The sequence below is a fragment of the Mangifera indica genome, chromosome 14 (genome assembly GCF_011075055.1).
Source record: "Mangifera indica cultivar Alphonso chromosome 14, CATAS_Mindica_2.1, whole genome shotgun sequence".
NCBI classification, from domain to species: domain Eukaryota; kingdom Viridiplantae; phylum Streptophyta; class Magnoliopsida; order Sapindales; family Anacardiaceae; genus Mangifera; species Mangifera indica.
In genome coordinates this window covers 12,723,737-12,742,978 of record NC_058150.1, presented here as the reverse complement: position 1 = coordinate 12,742,978, position 19,242 = coordinate 12,723,737, and the positions used below count along the sequence as shown (strand labels likewise).

Genomic DNA, 19,242 nt, shown 5'->3' with positions numbered 1-19,242 from the left:
TTATTAATATCAAATCTTTATATTCAAAATAAATTTTAATGTAAAACAGTTTATAAACAAAAAAGATAGTTCGTTGGTGAAGTTGGAATTGATTTCATACAATTTTTTATGCTGAAGTTAAATTCCAAAATTAAGTTATCAATCAAATTACTAATAAATTTTACTTTTAAAATGATTGCAAATAAAAAATAGTTTAAAAATCATAACGCTTTTCATTTACAATAAAATTTTAATTTTTTATTCAATTAAAAAATATGATGCAAAAATTAAATAAAATAAATAAATAATCAGTTCATGCTCATACGTCCGCTTTTAGTCTTTGGGACACATGGAATCTTTCTTTTAGTCTCCATGGCTCTCCGAAATAAATTGACAAATTATAAACATAAAAACTATATGAATCAAACTATATATATAAATAATATATAAAATTTTATATACAAATAATAATATATCCTTATATAATTAGATAATATTTTATCTTTAATTTAAAATTATTTAATTATATAATGATATATTATTATTTATATATAAAATTATGTATATTATTTATGCATATAATACTATTCAAAGCGTACCGCTCCATAAATGTACCTCAACACAAACATTGAACAAAATTGAACGAAGACACAAACATGCTTAACAATTTCCCAACATTTTATACACAATGCAAGCGCAAATGCTGTAAAAAACACTACTTATGAAGGAACTACTGTGCTAGTAAAATTGTTGGTACGGCTTTGGGAGCACAATTTGTTTTACTTAATATAAGTATTCATTCTATTTTTATAGCTCAACACAAGTAAAAAGACAACATTGTAATTGAAAATATACAAACATGCTTATCACATCGGAGTGTGCTAGTTAACTTAGGTAGAATTCAATATATCTTCTATTAAAAGTATGTGAAAAGTATAAAATAATTATAGCATAATTTTTCAATTCACGATCAAAAGATTATGAGAACCCAATTTTTTAAGTGAGTTTGACTAGGACTTGGTCAATGCTTGAATGAAAAAATGACCATTGATTAATGCTCAATTGTGTATTAGCCCACCACCTGTTTAATTTTATATTTTATGGTATAGGTATCATAATGTTTTTCAAGATATTACAAGAATATTAGAAGAATTTTTTTTTTAAACATTGAGAAGAAACGCCTTTACTATTTACTATTGCCACTGTTCTAGAGCCTAGAAAAAACTATCATAAGTACAAATTTTGTTAGAAACTATGAAAATTTGTTAAAACATTTATCATATTGAATAGAAGATATTCAAAAATTGTTTACTTAAAAGGTATAGTATTTATGAAAATTAATATGAAAGGATATCACAAACTCCTAAACCAAAGATAAGTTTAGGTGGTTCATCCAAATGAATATAACCTTTATAGTTTATCTTGTGCAAAGGTAAGCAACATATAAGTTAAAGTTCAAAACATAGTGAGTTTTATAATTATATTAACAGACATAAATCATAAATACCTTTGTGATATAAACATAAGGACAAAAGGACTATTTCCCACCAAAGTTTCAACTAATTCTCAAAAATACACCTACAATATTTCAAAAACCCAAATATCTACTCATAGGTGTACTTTTGTTAGAGGTAAAAATAAAATTATTATTTTACCACTAATCCCTAAAACTCTAAAAAATTATATTATTTTTCTCTTTAGTTTAGAAAACTAATATTTTTTCTCTATAACTAAACTATGAAAAGTTGTATTTTCCCCCTAAGGTTTCAATTTTTTAGGCAAACCTTTCCCTCTCCGACAACTGTCTCTCTCCCCTCTTTTGGTCTTGTCCTTATCAGAGAAGACGAGTATTTGTCTGGATGAAGACGAATCGTCCTCGTCTAGATCAATTGATGAAGACCATCGATTCCAGATAAAGATCGCTGAAAATCGTTGATTCCAAACAAAGACCATCGAAACCATCACTATTTCACATCCTCGACAAACACTGTCATCTTGGATGTCTATTCGATACGAAGACCATCACTATTTCTCGATGAACACAATTTCTCTTCTTTGACAAGGATGAGCTTAGAAGAAGAGATAGGTGGCTAGAGGGTGTTAGTTGTTGAAGAGGGAGAGGTTAGCTCGAAAAGTTGAAATCCCGAGGGGGGGGGGGTAGATTTCAAAGTTTAATCATAGGATAAATTGTTAGTTTTCTAAACTAAGAAAGAAAATGATATAAATTTTTAGGATTTAATGGTAAAATGACAATTTATCCTACCTCTAATAGAAATAGTCCTTGGGCCTAAACATAAAAAGCATATATAGAGTATATAATAACGAACCACTCCATATAGAACAAAATTGCTATTGCAAAGACACAAACATGCTTACCAATTTCCCTACATTTAACATACAATACAAGCGCCAATGCTATGAATAACATTACTTATGAAGCAAGGACTATGCCAATAAACTTGTTTGTACAACCTTTTGGGGCACAATTTGCTTAACCTAATATAAGGAATCATTCTATATTTATATCTCAACACAAGCGAAAAAACAAAATTGTAATTGCAAATAGACAAACATGCTTATCACATCGGAGTGTGCTAGTGGGTTGGTACAAATATACCGTATCTCAACAAGCATGCAAACATGTCGTGAAATGTGTAAACAAATTGGGTTAAGATGAAAAAAAAATTGAAAACTAATGTTAGAATTAGGTAGAATTCAACATATCTCATATTAAAAGCATCTGAAAAGTGTGAAATTAGTGAAAGACTACTAGAGGAAAATTTTATATTTTATGATAGAAATTAGTGATATTAATTTCAAAGAATATATATATGTATATCATAATGTTTTTCAAGATATTGAAAGACTATTAGAGGAAAATTTCAAGATAATGCAAGACCATTAGAGGAAAATTTTTTAAAATATTAAAAGAAATGCCTTTACTATTTGTTGTTGCCGCTTATCTTGCCCTTTTTACCATGACACATGATCTAATAACATCTTTGATGTTCACTCTAGCATTGGAGTAATCTTTTAGTATAAGTGGATGCATGTTAGATGTTAGACGATCCAATTTACACTCTAATATGGTTGAGACAATCATGTATATGAAAGAATATGTGATTGTTGAATTCAACTTGCAGAACTAAGTAGTAGAGGATATACTTGAACATTTCAAGAATTTGGATATTGAAGATAAATACAAATTATATAGATAAGAATTAGAACATGTATATTCTATAAATGAATTAATTTATGTTATGTTTAATTTCTTTCTATCATATAACCACAATACAAATTATATAGATAAGAATTAGAACATGTATATTATATAAATGAATTAATTTATGTCATGTTTGATTTTTTTCCATCATATAACCACAATATTTCTTCATCATAAATGAAAGATAATCAATAAAATTTATGAGATGTTCTTGGTTCAATTAATTTGAAAATGAATATAAGTTAACAATATTTAATTATTTAATTAAAAATATTTTATTATTAAATTAACGAGTGGCCCATTAAGGACTTAACCCAACATAACATGACTCGTTATAGTACAAATCTTGTTACAGGCCTTCATTATATGACTATCCAGCCCGACCCACAAAGCCTACACTGTAACGGGCCTACACTCTTCAATTGTTACACTAAATTGATTTGAAAGTTCATCTAAATATGTATGTAACTTATTTTTCTCTTCTTTATAAACTTCAAGTATATCATCTTTTATGTCATTCAACTCATACTTAATAATCTTTGGTACCAAATTAGAATAATTCAGTTTTCGATCAATCGCACTCATCTCTTTTGCTTTATCTACTACTTTATCTAGATATTTGTTTTCCTACTTTTTGAAGCTCTTACAATATCTGATTATGTTTTTCGCTTTTTATTCATCACCATACCAATCTCTTAATTTAGAGTAGATTTAAAGTTGACATTTTGTTCTCTTATTTGAGTGATTTCCTATTAACATACAAACAAATCCACACCTAATAAATAACAAAATGCAAATTCAAACAAACAAGGTCTCTTTAACATGACCAAGTCAATTTCTATAGTTTCCTAGCTAGCAAATTGTCAAGTATATTTATTGATCTTGAATTGAGGCAATATATAAAATAATTAATTATAGAAATATTCATATGAAAACATTTTTGCTAAAACATTTTTATTATATATATAATTAAGAGAGAGAACATGAATGAAGAGTAGGGTGAAGGAACTTGTCCACATTGTAGATGTGTTCCACAGACATTCTCCTTCCTATTGTGCCCCAAATTCAATTTCCTTCACATATTTAATGAAAGAAGCTTCGTTAGTTCAGATAAAAGTTTTAGTTCTCAACAATGAAGGACCATTTAACGTTTACTTATATTTGTCATTGAAGAGATTGAAGGAAGGCCATGATTTCATGAAGGATTCTGCCATTTTCAAGGCTCAAGTTGTACTTGTACCATTGCAATTAATCTTGCAAACACTTGATTCCCTCACTGATTTTCATCTTTCCCACCTACCCACATAAATTACACACACATCACATAGATACATAATTTTGTATGAATTGGAAAAGAAAACAAATGTGTACTTGAAAATAAAAACGAGGATCAGATCCAATGGATATTGCTTCCATCTATTTCCTTACAAAGGAACCTAAGTAATTACAATATGAAGCTTTTGGATAAGATAATAAAGAAAGCCACCCTTGCGTGTGTAAATAGTAAACCAATAAAATTATAGGTATTTATTTATGTATATATGTATTATTATGTGATTAGATAATTTTAAATTAAAAATAAAATAATATATAATCACGTGATGATATACATAAGTGTATACTAATTTATATACACAAAATAAATATATATAATATTACTAATGGTAAATAGAATCAGTGAGTGGTTGCTTCCCTGCTCTTTCTTTCTTCGTCTTTTAAACGGTGGTTGGGGTCAAAAAATTATAAGTGCAGTGGTGCTGGTTGGATTTTGCATAACCGACATCTGAAGCAAATTATAAATTGAATTAATACTTAAATTTGTATGAAAAGAATAAAAATTAATTAAATTAAGCTCAAATGACTATTTTCCACTCAAGGTTTGATGAAATGACAAATTACTACCCTTTAAGTCTCAAAGGCCAAATTCATATATGTCATTCACATATATTAATGAACCTATTTGATTTTCTTATAAATGATTGTTATGTCATTTTATTGAAATTACATAATAATCATTAACACACTTAATATACATGTAAAATTACCAATATATTCTTACTAATTTAAAATTTAGCACTTACACTCTTAATAATTATCATAACTATAACCAACTTAAAAATGTTGTGGTTTGTTCATTTCTTTGGGAATGTAATTATCATTTTTGAAACTATTGAAAAACATATTAACATTTTAAAAACATCATCAAAATTTTTTAAATTTTCAAGGGATGTAGTGTTAGGAATAGTGGCTATCAACAATGAAAGCCAAGGGATGAATTGCCGGGTGGCACTATAGCTAAAGTTGTCTTTGAATTAGCTAGAGCACCATTGAATGTCTATAGTTGTGTCTATTTTAATGAAAAAATTGTTGTGGAACAAAAGGTTGTTCTTGTGAGAGGATGATTGGAATAAACTATATATGATAAAGAAAAAGTCTATTGTGTTGTTGATGAAAAAATCACAATAGCAGTGGCTCGATCTTGACGTGATATTTGTCAAAGAAGGAGGAACATTTGACGATGACAAAAGAAGATAGGACAATGCACGAAGATGGAAAAACAAATACCTCATCTAGGTTGCATCAAAATGGGGAGAGATTGTCAAAGATAAACTAGAATGATGTTAGCTTAATCTCAATCAAATTCTTTACTTGAGACTAGTTTCTATAATTATTTTGAGTATACCCTCATTTAAGTATAAAATTGTTATACTTGAAGTCACTTGGAGACGAAGGAAGAAGTTCATCAGTGATGATTATGCAAATCATTGGAAAGAGGGTTGAAATATAAAGGTTTCAAAGTTATGGGGGGTAGCTGACAGGGAAAAGTCGAAATCCTAAAACAAGGGTAAAAGTCAATTTAAAAAATGACGAGTGTATGAAGATATTTTTTTATTTGATACCATAAAAAATTGTGATATGAATTGTACCTTACTAATGAAAAATTTGTAAATTTTAGCATAATTAAAAAAACATCTAATGAAAATATAATAAATGGAAAACAGCTGATTATAGAAAGAAAAAAAATAATATACGAGAATATATTATGGAAGAATGAAATCAAATATTTTGTTTAACAGGACCTACCATTATTCTACCAATTGGAACATTGATGTATATATGTATGTTGTATAACCTGACTAGTTAATTAATCAATTACCCCAAATATTATATATTTTTTTTATTACAAAGTGTGTAATTGGTTCAATAAGTACGTCCAACTTATAATTGGGTCAATGGTTAACCAAAGTCCGATTCACTTTACAAAATAAAACAATATAATATATGTCAGAGAATGACATTTAATTATTAAGGTCTTTATAATCTTTGAGCTTTGGAGTTAGATAAAAATTCGTTTTCACTTTTGTTTATTGTCCTCTGGGTTGAAGTTTAATCATCTCATGTTCTCCCTTCGTATGTTCTAAAATGCTGTATCAATCAAAGTAAGTGAAAGAAAAAGAAAAAAAATTTATATAATTTATAAAAAATACCAGTCGGAAACCTTATCTTTTTCTCCATGAGCCTATGAGTTTGCAATGTATAATGGGTCATTACTGAAATCAATTAAAATTTTCAAATTATATTCTTTTTTTACCCCACTAATTTCTTCTTCATCTTCTTCCTCCTGTCCTTCGATTGGGGTACATATAATAAAAACAAGAATACAATTCCTGTAAGTACTGAGACATATCAATAAGACCCTGGACATTTTCATCATTTTGGATCTGTACGAGGTAGTCGAGCTCAATTTTTCTTGGCTTCATTGATAGTTAAAGATAGTTTTTCATTATATCAATACTGCAAGAGTCCTTCAAAAGCTCAATAAATCCCTCAAATATTGTTTCATAAGGAATTTTAATCAATTTTTTGGATCCTCTAACATATTTCATTGTGTTGTTGCTACTTTGAATCGATTCTTCTTAATAACGAATCGATGCATACCCATCCATTTTAATTATCAATCTTACAATGACAAATTTTTGGAAATATTATTTATTTATAACAAAAAATCTGAAATAACTATGTAAAACAGTCTTACAATTATTAATATAAAAAACCCTTCATATTTTTTTAATATTTTATTTAACCTCTTATAATTATTTAACAATTTAAGTAACACCCTCGTATGTTATCTTGTATCAAAATACATCTATTTGTTCTTAACATTCCATTTAAAACGTTTTTAAAATGTTTAATATCAAAATACCCCATATATTTATTAAATATTTCATTTAACCCCTTATAATTATTTAATATTTTATTTAACACCCTTGTATAATATCTTGTATCAAAATGTATCTATTTATTCTTAATATTTCATTAAAAACATTCTTACAATGTTTAATATCAAAATACCCCCTATGTTTTCCTAATATTTCATTTAACCCGTTATTATTATCGAACAATTTGTTTAACAACATTTTCTGTTACCCTGTATCAAAATGTATCTATTTATTCTTAACATTTTAATTAAAGCTTTTTTACAATGTTTAATATCAAAATACCCTCTATATTTTTTAATATTTTTTTAGTCCCCCATACTTGTATAATATTTCATTTAATACCCTCATATGTTTCCTATTATCAAAATACATCTATTCATTCTTAACTTGTTTTTAAATCCTTCATATATTATGAATTATCAAAATACCCTCATTTTTTTCTTAACATTTCATTTAACCTCCTATAATTATCTAACCTTTCATTTAACACCATTTTATGTTCTCTTGTAACAAAAAATATCTACCTATTCTTAATCTACTATTTAAATCTTTCATGTATTATGTAATTTCAAAATACCCCATATATTTTTTTAATATTTTTTTACCCCTTATATTTTTTTAATATTTTTTTATCCCCTATAATTACCTAACATTGCATTTACCACCCTTGTATGTTGTCTCATATCAAAATACATCTATCTATTCCTAAAATTTTATTTATAATGCTCTTACAGTGTTTAATATCAAAATACCCCACATATTTTTATAACATGTCATTTGACCCCCCATAATTATTTAACACTTCATTTAACACCCTTGTATGTTGTCTTGTATCAAAATATACCTATCTATTCGTAACATGTTATTCAAATCCTTTTTATATTGTATAATATCAAAATACCTTCCATATTTCTCTAACATTCTTTAACCCTATATTATTATCGAATATTCAAGTACTCCTTTTACATGACATATAAATTAGATTTAACAAATAAAATTAAATTTTTAGGTTAAGATTCGTATAAATATCTTTTTTCTATGAGTAGCTTTTTTTTTATTCAAATTCAGAAATACGAATTTCTTCGGTTCGAATGAACCTGTACTAATTGATATTGAGTAAAAATGAGAGTGAGAGTAAGTGTTTGAGTGAGATGAAAAGTGCGTGTAATAAGAGTGAGAGAGAAGGTTTATATAAGTGTGGTGAAGGGTATTTTTGGTATTTTAAAAAAAATTTAGGGCATTTTTGCTTAGGAATAGGAAAATTGGTCATTTTTGCTTATGAATAGGGAAATCGGGTATTTTTGCTTAATGGATGGGTAATTTGGCCATTTAATATAATTTGCCTTTTTTTATTTGGTACCATAAAAAACTGTGATATGAATTGTGCATTACTAATGAAAAATTTGTAAATTTTATACTATTACAGTACAATTAAAAAAAATTGGTTTAACAGGACCTACCATTATTCTACCCATTGGAACATTGATGTATATATGTATGCTGTATAACCTGACTGACTAGTTGATTAATCAATTACCTAAAATATTATATATTTTTATTACAAAGTGTGTAATTGGTTCAATAAGTACATCCAACTTATAATTGGGTCAATGGTTAACCAAAGTCCGATTCACTTTATAAAATAAAACAATATAATATATGTCAGAGAATGACATTTAATTATTAAGGTCTATAAAATCTTTGAGCTTTGGAGTTAGATAAAAATTCGTGTTCACTTTTGTTTATTGTCCTCTGGGTTGAAGTTTAATCATCTCATGTTCTCCCTTCTTATGTTCTAAAATGCTCTATGATAGAATATGATCAAAAGTAGAATCTAAACTTACTATCATTATTCTAACCATGTGAATTCAACCCAAGACTGATATGTGAATTTATGAATAGCCGAAAGATTTATTTCTACTAAAGTTTAGTTTGTGGACAAAATTTTTTTCATTAACTTTGAAAACTTTAAATACCTTAATACATACATACATACATATAAATATATATTTTTTAATATATATTATTATTAAAGATGAGAGTAAAAAAAAAAATTTCTATATTATTATTATAGTATAAAATTTTATTATTGCTATATTCAATGACGATTTAAAAGCTTATTTTAGGCGATTTTAAAAAAACACACGACCTGTCATCATATTTGCACTGTCTAGCATATGCAGCACAGTAATCAAGGACTAATTGTCAAATAACCTGTACTTCATTCTCAGGTGACATTTTCCGAAATCGGCTATGAAGCTCTCCATTTCAATAACACACCATCTACGACCCCGATTTCTCCGTTAGATAACTCGATTCGGAGATAATGAATCTCATTAAAATTCTTCAAAACTTGAGCGGGAGAGTGGTGTGTGATTTCGGCTTGAACGATATCTCCATCGTTATCATGGTGGTTGGTGTGGTTTCCAACTGATAAAGTAGACTCAGAACTAAAGGCGGAGGGTGGCGGTGTTTGTGTTGGTGATGTTGTTGTTGAGAGGACTGTTATGATGAAATTGCGGGGTTTCTTTTGGGGCTGAAAATTTGGCCACGGGCTTGCAGAGGTTTGATGATCCCACCAAAAACCAAATGGAATAGATTGGAGACAGGAAGTCGAGACTTTTCGGAGGTGAAAGAGGAGGAATCGTCATTGGAAATAACACAATCAACCCAAACGACGACGTTTTCAACTTGAGGAATATACTTTTCGTATTGGCTGATACTTAAATCTAATTTCATATCCAGACCACAACCAGGGAAGATTCTAGAGACCTCAGTGTTGGTGTTCATATAAAAAACAAAAATTATATGTAGAATTGAAGAGATATATTTCTATCCAGATTCAAGATGGGAAATTAAAGGCCAAACGACTATTTCCCACCCAAGGTTTAGCGTTTTCTCAAAAGTCCCCCCTTTAACTATGGAAACACCAAACACCCACCCATGGCCGGTTAGATTTAACCAAACCCTAACGGTGGTAGGGGTAAAATCGTCATTTTTGCTATAATATTAAAAATAAACTAAAATAGAAACTAATTTTGCCCCCCTAACCTTTAAAAACTGAAATTTTCCCCCCGCCTAAGTTTTAAAAAATTGCAGTTTCACCCTAGGGTTTGGTTTTGAAATCTCCGGCGACCTCTCCGGCTCCGTTGCCGACGGCCGCTCCCTCCCGAAGCAACCTCTCCTTCCGGCGATCTCTTTCCTCCCATTTGGAGGTCCGATCGGCGCCCGGAGAAGTCGTGGGAGACGAAGAACTTCGTCGGGAAGACGAAGTTCTTCGTCTTCCCAGAGGTCTTCTTCTGGGAAGACGATCGTCTTTCCAGACGAAGACGACGCCGTCGTCTTCGTCTGGGAAGACGAAGAACTTCGTCTTCCCGACGAAGTTCTTCGTCTCCCACGACTTCTCCGGGCGCCGATCGGACCTCCAAATGGGAGGAAAGAGATCGCCGGAAGGAGAGGTTGCTTCGGGAGGGAGCGGCCGTCGGCAACGGAGCCGGAGAGGTCGTCGGAGATTTCAAAACCAAACCCTAGGGTGAAACTGCAATTTTTTAAAACTTAGGCGGGGGAAAAATTTCAGTTTTTAAAGTTTAGGGGGGCAAAAGGAGATAAAATTTTCAGGCGTTAGGGTTTGGTTAAATCTAACCGGCCATGGGTGGGTATTTGGTGTTTCCATAGTTAAAGGGGGGACTTTTGAGAATACATCAAACCTTGGGTGGGAAATAGTCGTTTGGCCGAAATTAAATCTTAACTTATATTTGATAATAATAAAAGGGAAATTTTAAAAAATAGCCAAAATGCCCTCCCATTAAGCAAAAATACCCAAAATCACTATTTCCAAGCCAAAATGCCCAAAATCACTGTTCCAAAAAAAAATGCCTATGACTTTTTTTAATACCAAAACTACCCTTCCCCTCATATTTATATAACTCTCCCACTTACTATGGGGTTTTAATGTAATTTTAGATAACTATGAGGGGTTTTTGGATATTTTACATTATAAAGGCATTTTGATATTTATTTATTTATTTCAAACTTTTTCTAAAATATCAAAATTACCCTTCCCTTCATTTATATAACTCCCCTCACTCATTATGGGGGTTAAAATAATTTTAGATAAATATGAGGGGTTTTTGGATATTTTACATTGTAAAGGCATTTTCATATTTATTTATTTATTTCAAACTTTTTCTAAAATGTTAAAATTACCCTTCCCCTCATCTATATAAACCCTCCTCACTCATTTTATTTACACACACTTCTCATATCACTCAAACACTCACTCTCACTTTCATTTTTTTTCAACATCAATTAGTAAGGATTCGTTCGGACGGAAGAAGTTCGTATTTCTATATTCGACTCGAAAAAATACTATTTATCAAAAAAAGGTATTTATGTCAATCTTAGTCTAAAACTTAATTTCATTTGTTAAGTTTAGTTTTTATGCCATAATATGGGGTTAAATGCAATGCTTCACAAGTATAGGGGGTTAAAGTAATTTAGGATAAATATGGGGGTTTTTAGATATTTTACATTATAAAGACATTTTCATATTTATTTATTTATTTATTTAATTACTTTTTTCTAAAATGTCAAAATTACCCTTCCTCTCATCTATATAAACCCTCCTCATTCCCTTTATTTACACACACTTCTCATATCACTCAAACACTCACTCTCACTTTCATTTTTTTTCAACATCAATTAGTAGAGATTCGTTCGGACGGAAGAAGTTCGTATTTCTATGTTCGACTCGAAAAAACACTATTTATCAAAAAAAGGTATTTATGTCAATCTTAGTCTAAAACTTAATTTCATTTGTTAAGTTTAGTTTTTATGCCATAATATGGGGGTTAAATGCAATGCTTCACAAGTATAGGGGGTTAAAGTAATTTAGGATAAATATGGGGGTTTTTAGATATTTTACATTATAAAGACATTTTCATATTTATTTATTTATTTATTTAATTACTTTTTTCTAAAATATCAAAATTACCCTTCCTCTCATCTATATAAACCCTCCTCATTCCCTTTATTTACACACACTTCTCATATCACTCAAACACTTACTCTCACTTTCATTTTTTTTCAACATCAATTAGTAGGGATTCGTTCGGACGGAAGAAGTTCGTATTTCTATGTTCGACTCGAAAAAATACTATTCATCAAAAAAAGGTATTTATGTCAATCTTAGTCTAAAACTTAATTTCATTTGTTAAGTTTAGTTTTTATGCCATAATATGGGGGTTAAATGCAATGCTTCACAAGTATAGGGGGTTAAATGTAATTTAGGATAAATATGGGGGTTTTTAGATATTTTACATTATAAAGACATTTTCATATTTATTTATTTATTTATTTAATTACTTTTTCTAAAATGTCAAAATTACCCTTCCTCTCATCTATATAAACCCTCCTCACTCCCTTTATTTACACACACTTCTCATATCACTCAAACACTCACTCTCACTTTCATTTTTATTCAATATCAAATAGTAGGGATTCGTTCGGACGGAAGAAGTTCGTATTTCTGTATTCGACTCGAAAAAACACTATTTATCAAAAAAAAGTATTTATGTCAATCTTAGTCTAAAACATAATTTCATTTGTTAAGTTTAGTTTTTATGCCATAATATGGGGGTTAAATGCAATGCTTCACAAGTATAGGGGGTTAAAATAATTTAGGATAAATATGGGGGGTTTTTAGATATTTTACATTATAAAGGCATTTTCATATTTATTTATTTATTTATTTAATTACTTTTTCTAAAATGTCAAATTAAATGTTATTAAAATTAGGGCGCATTTTCATATTAAACATGGTAAGCGCATTATAATTGAAATTATAGGTTTTTTCGAGTTTCACTCCTTTAGGATATATCAATTCACATTTTCCAGATTTTTGCAGAATTTTTCGATTGTTGCCATACTAGGGTATTTCAACTTTTAGATTCCGAATTTCAGTTCCGTTTTTTCGAATTTCATCCCTTTAGGATATATCGATTCGTATTTTTAAGATTTCTGAAGAATTTTTCGATTGATGTTATTCTAGGGTATTTCAACTTTTAGAATTCAAATTTCAATTCTGTTTTTTTGAATTTCACCGTTTTAGGATATATCAACTTGTATTTTTCAGATTTTCGAAGAATTGTTCGATTATTACCATTTTAGGGTATTTCAACTTTTAGAATTTGAATTTCAGTTCTGTTTTTTTGAATTTTATCGTTTTAAGATATATCCACTAGTATTTTCCAGATTTCTGAAAATAAAAACGTTTTAAATAGAACGTTACAAACAGATAGATGCATTTTGAGGGGTAAAATAACATACGAAAGTGCTATATAAATTGTTATATAAATTGTCAAATAATTATAGGGGGATAAATAAATTATTAGAAAAATATTAGGAGTTTTTTTTAATTATTAATAATTGTACGATTGTTTTTCATAGTTATTATTGATTTTTTCATTATAAATGAATAATTATCTTCAAAAACTGGTCATTGCAGGATTCATAATTAAAATGGATGGTTATGCATCAGTTCGTTATTAGGGAGAATGGATTCAAGGTCGCAACAACACAATGAAATATGTTGGAGGAGCCAAACAATTGATTAAAATCCCTTATGGAACAACATTCGAGGGATTTATTGAGCTTTTGACGGAGTCTTGCAGTATTGATCTAATGAAAAACTACATTCAAGTATCAATGAAGCCAAAAAAAATTGAGCTCGACGGCCCCATCCAGATCCAAAATGATGAAGATGTCCAGGGTCTTCTTGATATGTCCCAGTACTTTCAGGAATGTATTCCTGTATTTGTTACATGTACCCCAATTGAAGGGCAGGAGGATGAAGATGAAGATGAAGATGAAAACGAAAGTAGTTGGGTCAAAAAAGAATATGATTTGGAAAAGTTGATTGATTTCAGTAATGACTCGTTGTATATTGCAAACTCATGGGCTCATAGAGAAAAAGATATAGTTCCCTATTGGGGTGACTTTGATGGAAATGATATGCCCGACATTCCTTCAGAAGATGTAGAGCTTGAGTATATGGCATTGGTTACCGAGGGTATGGATAGTTTACAGCTTGAAGATCCTATTTCAGGTGGTGGAAATTATTCTAGGCCATTTTTTGACAATGTCCCCACTAATCCATTTAGGTGGCTTCCTGATTTTCCTCCACAGCCATCAGCATCATCAGGTAGTTCTAGATCGATCCGAGAGGAGCATGGTGTCAGGATAGGGGATATTTTTCATAATAAAGTCTAATTGAAAGACGCTATGAAGCAATTTGCCTTACTGAAAGGATTTCATTTGATGTCAAAAAGTCTGACAAGAAACGGTGGGAAATTAAGTGCACGGTTGAAAATTGTAAGTGGTATATACATGCAACCAAGTCCACTGTTGGTGATGTGTGGGGTATCAACTCTATGAATCCTACCCACACATGTTTAGTTGATCAAATCTTGCCACATCACAGACAAGCTGGTGCCCGAGCTTTAGGTCAATTAATGAGATCAAAGTTTGTGATGATTGATCGAATTTATCGGCCTAAAGAAATAATTGTTGACATCGCCGACCGATATAAAATTGATATTTCCTACTCACAGGCTTGGCGGGCAAGAAATTGGGCTATCAATTCATTAAGGGGTTCACCGGAGGAATCTTTTATGCTGTTACCAGATTATTGTTACAATTTACAACGTACTAATTCGGGCATCGTTACTGCTATTGAAACAGATGATGAGCATCGATTTACAAATTTTTTCATGGCGTTAGGATGTTCCGTTCGTGCGTTTAGTCAATATCTTCGCCCCGTTATTTGCATTGACGCTGCTTTCCTTAAAGGTCGATATCTGGGGCATTTATTTATTGCGGTGGCTCTTGATGGTAATAATCAAATATACCCTATTGGTTTCGGTGTCGGCAAAAAAGAAGATCACGACAGGTGGTGTTGGTTTCTTATGAGAATTAAAGAATGCATCCCTGACCTCTCTGAGCTTGCAATAATCTCCGATCGACATCATGCTATCTACTCGGCAATGGCTGAAGTCTTTCCAGATGTCCACCATGGATGCTGTTGTCATCACCTTCTGTGTAACATGCGGGCAAAGTATAAACGAGACTCAAAGGTATATTGTAAACAAGTAATTAAATTTATAACAGTTTATCATTTTCAAACATTTTGCTTACAATGAGTTTTCATATTTTTTACCATCTTACAGGTCGCGGGGGCATATTGGAAAGCCGCTAAATCATACACAGAGTCTGAATTTGGTTCGATGATGCAATCCATTGACTCAATGAACCCCCAAGCTGGAGCTTATCTACGGGATGTCGGCTTTCACCGTTGGAGTAGAGCGTACTTTCCAAGACATCGATACAACATCATGACCACAAATATTGCTGATGCCCTTGTCAGACACGCTCGGGGCTTACCTATAACCATGCTTTTGGAGTTTATTCATGGTACTATGCAACGATGGTTTTACGAGAGGAGAACCCATGCAAGTAAGTATCAAATCGATCTTAATTAAAAGTTGTCTCATACACTTTTTTCCACTTTGTTAATCATATTACCAAATATATTCTTAATATTTTTTCCGAATTACAGGTGAATGTCATAACTTCCTCACCCCTTGGACAAAAGAGAAGATCAACAATCGCCTTTCAAAGTCTGCAAGTCTGGAGGTTCGATCGATTACACCTACTCGGTATCAGGTTGTTGGATTTGGTGGATTCATGGGTATTGTGGACTTTGGTGACATGTCTTGCACGTGTAGAAAGTTTCAGCTTTCACGCATTCCGTGCAAGCATGCCATTGCCGTTGCACGACATATGAGACTCACGAATGTGCACGCCTGGGTTCATCCATTCTTCCGCACCGATATTTACTGTGCAATATATCAGGAACCGATCAATCCTCTTGGAAATCAATCTGATTGGTTACACTCACCGGAGGAGAGAGTTATATTGCCCCCCGTCCTTGATAGTCGTCGTGCAGGTCATCCATCAAACAGAAATCGACATCCATCGTAAGGAGAAATAGTTACACCGAGGATTTGTAGTCGTTGCCATGAACCGGGGCGCACACGAACCCACTGTAAATCCCCAGCACCTGTCCCGAGCTCCGCCCCGCAGCATTCATCTACAAAAGGCAAAGAAACGAGATCTTGACATGTTTATACTCAATTTTGTTTGTTATATGATTCTTCATTGTGGAACTGATATGTAACCGATGTACTTTTATTATTGTTTCAAACGTGTAATTGTATTGTCATTTGATGTAATAAATTTAGTGTTTCTTATGAGTTATTTCAGTATTACTGGATTTCCTCTATTTGTTTTAAGTTTTTACATGTTTGAGTAATCATACATTTTTATTGTTTTTTCATGTCAAGATGATTTAAAAAATGAAATCAAATACGAAACATATCCATATATAACCACAGATAAAGTATATCATACACATAGAGGTAGACGACTAGACAATGAATATATACATATAAACATAGGAAGAACGATAAATATACATCCATGTGCTACTCGATACAGTGAAAGTACAACTGCGCCGCTAATCGTCGACGCATAGAGGTAGACGACTCCCGGGGGAAAACGTAGCTCTGTGACAACGCCAAACACTCAAAAAATCTCAACATAAACACGCCACAGTCACCGGAGCCTACCCCCTGCTGAGGGACATCCGACGCTCGATGCAAAGTAAAGGGATCACGTCGTGGAGTCATCCCAGAAGCTGTCCAAAAACTCGTCGCCTCTAATAACGCGGGAATAAAGGTCATGTATGGTCGCATGCGCTGCTCTAGAGTCCTTATATTCCCTGAAAATGAAACCTCTGAATCGTACACCGTAATCGATCACTCACGAAAATCTATAACTCCGGCGACCCAATGTGCGTTCTCGAAGTTTATAGGGATGAAAACCTATAAACAATGAGACATTTTAGTTACTTATCGTTGTCGTTATGTTCTTGAATGTAATAGAAATATATATAAACTATACCTGATCGTCCAGCCCCCATGGTTTGTATAACAATCTCGGGGTGTACGCTGTATCAACCATCCTCGTGAAGAGCCCCGAAAACTCAAACTCGCCAATCGGGGTGGTCTGCCAACTCTTCCAGGCCATCTCAATATGGCCTCCGAAGAATGTGTGGGCAGTCGTCAAACGCTGTGAGATAGTCGACTAGTGATCGTCCTGCTGCCGACGTAATAAAGCCAAAAAGGAATCCACATGCTAAAATGGTATAAACAAGTTTATGTGTTAGTTATTAATAAATATATCTAGCTTTTTACCAAATTATATAGTATGGACAACTCACATCGTCGGTCAACCACTCGCGTAACTCTACAACAAGCCTCCAGAAGCTGTCTTTCGTCTTCGATCCTATGAAGTACACATCATGTGTGTCAGAAGGTGCAGCTTTGGTATACCATGTGAGGAAAGATTCCTCACGGTCTGACGCAGAGGATGGAATCGTCGTGAGTTACCGTTTTGCCCTCCCTCTGAGTGGATTTGTATACAGGGTGCGAACCAGTGGACCCTTCCGGACGATTCAACCACGTGCGGTACGAACCGACTGTATGGTACAAAAAACTATTAATTCATTATTTCATTCAACAAAAACATACACATTATTCGATTTATGTTACCTTCTGTACGTATGCGGGAGGAGGTTTAACCGGAGAATCCTGAATCACGGTCAAGTCAATAGCGCATGCTCCGTCGACAGACTGCATAATTATATATTAAAACATCTTAGTGACATATATTTAACAATTATATTTATTTAGTAATTATAATTGACAAACCTCAATGTGAACGGTCTCAGAAACATCCTCCTGGACGTCCTCCTCCTGTGAACTAATATCCACAAGCTTTTTGGTCGAGCTCGGGATATCAGCAAGTAACCAGAGTCGCTCATCCTGAAAAAGAGACAAAACATCATTTAAAAAAATATATAATATTAAAGACAAATTGATCAATGATATTTCTTAAATCCCAATAACCTGAACTTCCGGGGAAGGTGTCCGGAGATAACCCTCGATCGATGATATGTCAATGTCGAGTCCCTATATACATTAAAAGGAAAAAATGGTTAATGATATTTAATATAAAATATCATATGAACAATAATTTTCATACCTCCAGTGGATGATCTAAAACGATAGGAGATTCGATCGGTAAACCCTCTTCATGACGAAGACCCTATACAAATATATATCATGAATTAATCGATAACAAAATAGTATTAAAAATTAAGTTATAATGATAAGTGACATACCTCAGATCGGATCGGTGAAGTCACCGAAGGGTCAACCGGTGCCCCATCCTGTCGATGACCCTAAGATAATAGTAATATTAAATCTATTCAGTGACATTTTATATATAACGATATTGTAATATAATAACAACATTGGACATTAAATATAAATTTGAAATTATATTCGTACCTCATGTGACTGATGGGATGGTATTGCGGTATCAATGGGGGAGGTCATCCCAGTAACGTCGTCGTGCTCCTGTATGAATGGTTCGAATAGTTGTCAGAATAATAACACTGAACACATTTTATATAAGTAATAAATTAGAAGTAGTTTTACAACCTCAACGACGGGGGCTGGATATGTACGCGTGACGATGTCCTCCAAACGAGTCATACGATCCTCTAATCGAGTCATCTGGGAATAGATATCATCACGTAATCGAGTCATCTGAGAAGAGATATCGTCGCTAAAACTTGATATCTCACGTAAAATCGTAGCACCCCAGTGCGCTAATGTAGTATCTGATGTAGAAATA

General features: G+C 32.0%; 1 protein-coding gene and 1 long non-coding RNA gene across 3 annotated transcripts in view; both read right to left on the bottom strand.

The window, feature by feature from the left end:
* Positions 1-19,242, bottom strand: part of LOC123196219 (zinc finger BED domain-containing protein RICESLEEPER 1-like) — an 80,184-nt gene that overhangs the window by 27,106 nt on the left and 33,836 nt on the right. The window lies entirely within an intron of this gene.
* On the bottom strand, positions 18,325-18,631 carry LOC123196224. Its single transcript, XR_006497644.1, has 3 exons — positions 18,586-18,631; positions 18,450-18,512; positions 18,325-18,365 (listed from the first exon to the last, which is right to left on the bottom strand). It is a non-coding gene; the product is annotated as an uncharacterized LOC123196224 (long non-coding RNA).